We start from the raw sequence: 4087 nt of genomic DNA on the forward strand, positions 1-4087 counted from the left end.
CATCCCTAGCCTCGGGACCCTTGGGAGCCTGCACGACACGAAACTCCACTGCCTCTCCCTCGCCAAGTGAGCGCAGGAAATGCCGTGGATTCGGCAGAGCGATCCCCGAGACGTGAACGAAAACATCAGCGCCAGTATCTCGACGCTTGATGAAACCGTAGCACGCTCTCATGTTGTATCAATTCACGGTTCCCTCGATAGTAGTGGCTCCTGACGGCTCGGAACTGCTGTTGGGTGCCCCCTAAATGGGTCGCAGGCACGAGCAGAGTCGCTGGAAGTCTCACGGAGCTCGGGCATAGTGGCGACTGGCCAGGCCAAGCTGTGTGAGGAGAGTGAGCATTTACTATAAAAATATCTGTGAAAGAATGCAAAGGAGGCAACATTCCTTCTTACTTGTAGGGGAGGTAGTTTATTTGGAATGGCAGGGCTGTTAATAATTCTAGCAGCTTTGTTCTGAATTTTGTCAAGTTGTTTTATTGCAACCTTTCCACATCCATTCCACAAGGGTGAGCAATATTCAAGCTGAGAGCGCACATTTTTTTTTATATTATAGCCAACTGCTCATCAGTGAAGAAGTTACGGACTCTGTTCAATAATTCAAGTTTTTTTGAGGCGGTTTTAGCAAGTGATCTAACATGATAGGTCCAGCTGAGGGCATTGTTAAGTGGGACACCAATAATTTCAATACTTTTGGAGATCGGAATATTAGTAGCACTGAAGGTAATGTACAGTTGGCCAAGAAGAAAGTGCAACCAAACATGCTTAGTGTGTGGCGATATCTGGCATCTGCTCCGTAGTAAACACTCGTGTTTTTTGAATGGATCACTTAGAATCTACAACCTTTGTAAGGATGCACGTGATTGGCTGAAGCGTTCAGTATCGGAACAAATGTTTTGTCCCTTATTTGTTACTGAATAATAATACGTGGCACGAAGTAATGTATACAGATGATGTCTATGTACTAAATATGAGCTCCTAGAAGGTGACAGTCTGCCCACATACAATTACGATGATTACTCTAAACTCCGTTTATGTGAATTCCAGGACATACACAAGAGTCAAAAAACAATTAATGATGTCCAAGGAAGAAATGACGGAGGCATTTAACAGCTTAGGAGACATTGTTTATGGTATCATTCATACGAGAGATAATAAATTATCCCCAAAATTTGAGGGACCATACAGAGTAATTAACATAAAAGCAAACAAAGTTTTAATTAAGTCACTGTCAAGTGGCGAAGAGAAACAAGTTCATATTGACCATTTAAAACGAGTTTCAAGGGAATTATCCAATAATTATTCAGCATCGGATACAACCGAACAGGCGAACGTACCTCAAGAAACCAAGCAAGAAAACAACAATGATTACAAAAAGAAATTAAGGTCATATACCAAAGAATCAAATATAGGTGCAACTGTTCCAATAAAATCTACAGAACATCATTTACGAGAATTAATTATCGATTTGAACTCCTTCTATAAATGAAATAACAATCAACCGTAACGCACATCATCACTATCATCGACCACAGAATGACCATATTAGGAAATTAATAGATTTATTTTTTCGGTAGGTAGCGATGAAGGGACTTATGCTATGGATTCTCCTCTACATAGCAAGAGGATATGAGCACTTAGACCCCCAACTCATAGTACGACAAGGATGCCTCATAGCTCCAACGGCCACGACTTCAATCGTAAAAGACGTCATGAGTACTGAAATAAGTCTGGATTACTTGTATGAATTACCTTCTTATCTAGAAAATCTCGCGAAACCTATGCGAACCCTGGACTTCATGATAGGAAGCTATGTTTCACAAGCACATAACACAAAGGAAGTGAATGAAATAGTGAGGTTAGCGAAATGGAAAATAGAACAGGCAAAGTCAACTATGCTCATCATGATCCAAGATCTCCCACCTTATGGAACGGAGGTATTGAGCGACAGGAACAACATCACACGTACTCGCCAAAAGCGCGGTTTGTTTGACCTGGGTGGCGCAGTTCTTGGAAACATCTTTGGACTGGCTACAGAGGATGACCTTAAAGAAATAAACAACAAATTTAATAAAATAGCTCAGGTACTAACATACCAAGATAAATTCATCACAGGACAGAACTCAGCAATGAAGACAATTGTGAAAAATCTGAAAAAGGCAGAAAACATAGCTCTCGAAAGTGTAGATAAAATAAATGAAATAAAAGGTAACATAACACTTTTCCAACACTTCTCCATCATCACAGAACATATTAACACGATTCTACTACAATTAGACGACACTAGAGTTCGTTACAGGGCACTTATGCAAGGAATTTCGAATGCTGGTGATGGCAAGATCACAATTGACTTACTCCCAGTTCATGAGCTACGTCAGATAATTAGTCAAGGCATACATAAACATAAATTGAAGCCTTTGTTCCGAAGTAGGGAATTCATGCATTATTATCCATATTTAGAAGCAACACTAACACCAACATCAGTAGTAGTTCATGTACCATTCATAACTGAAGACCTGTTCACAGTATACCAAATACACCCCTTCCCTTCAAAGAATAATAACACTTTGGTCATCATCAACATCAACACAGACACCAAACGCACCATGGTCTCCAAGAGACGGAACACTGTCACTTTCGCAAGTGAATCAACGATTGAACGAAAGTGCCGCACATCCTTACATGCTGTTCATCTTTGTCCTGCGTACATTTTCACGTTTCAGAGCCTCACCCTCGTCCGGCAATCCCAGCACCACGACGTTCATCTCCCACTCCTTCCGATCCAGCATCTCTAAAAAAAACGTTGTTGCTTCGACATTATCTCTGCCTGCTTGTCAGTTCTGTCATGCAGTTCGGCGAACTTCTTGGCGACGAAACTCTCAGGTGATGTTATCACTTTCTTGAGCTCAGCCACTTCTGCCATAACTTCATTCAACTTCTCATAAAGCGTCCTCAGTACGGGTGTTTCATCCCCCTTTTGAGCAGCTAATATCGTCTCTATCAGCTCTTCTTTATTAATTCTTACCAGCTGATTCCGCTGCATCTTCATCAGCTCGGCCAAACTCCTCGCCATATCGGCGGTAAAATAGCTGTTTGGTGCTTGGGGCCGAGGTGGGGAGGTGAGGTGAGCAGGGGGGGATGGGACGTGCAGTGAGCACCAGACAGCTGTGACGTCACGGTGCCCTACTGCACACACACACACACACACACACACACACAGGACCTGGCAGAGAGTACAATTCAGAGTGTAAGATCATTGCTACATAAAATGGAAGAGAAATCGGAAAGAATTATACTAACTGGGGACTTCAATACAAATATAAATTGGAATACTCTAGATATAAATAGCCAAGAAAGCTGTTGGGACCAAAAGCTCCTGGATCTCGTACAAGAGTTTTTCTTAACGCAACATGTGAGGGAAACCACCAGAAAAAGAGGACTTGATGTACCTTCAGTGCTAGATCTAATATTTACAAGGCAAGAAAATGATATTGACAGTTTAATATATCACCCTCCACTCGGCAAAAGCGATCATGCAGTACTAAACTATAACTTCAGGATAGCATATGACATAGTAAACAGCAATGATAGTTACAAAAAGAGCCTAAACTATAAAAAGGGAAATTATCAAGACCTAAAGAAGTATTTCTTAGAAGTTGATTGGGAAAATGAGCTTAGAGGACAAGATTTAAATGCTGTATATAAAAAATTTTGTGAATTTTATGAAATAGGAGTCCAGAAGTACATCCCACAGCACAAAGAAGCAGATAAGAAAATACAGAAATGGTTCAATACAGAATGTAAAAAATCAAAAGAAAGAAGAGATTTGTTGTGGAATAGATACAGAAGACACAATAGTGAAAGGGCGTACAATAATTACAAACAGGCAAGAAACGACTATACAAGAATAAGGAGGGAAGCCCAAAAACAGTTTGAGGAGGATATAATAAATAAAAGTAGTGATCAACCAAAGCTGTTTTACAGCTATATCAGAAGCAAAACTAAAGTAAAAGATATAATACAATCCATTACGGACGAGGGAATCACTTATACACAAGAGAAAGATATTTGTGAAGCACTAAATGAGAAT

Source organism: Coenobita brevimanus, chromosome 91 (assembly GCF_032717465.1).
Source record: "Coenobita brevimanus isolate Jiangsu-jjx chromosome 91, ASM3271746v2, whole genome shotgun sequence".
Lineage (NCBI taxonomy): Eukaryota > Metazoa > Arthropoda > Malacostraca > Decapoda > Coenobitidae > Coenobita > Coenobita brevimanus.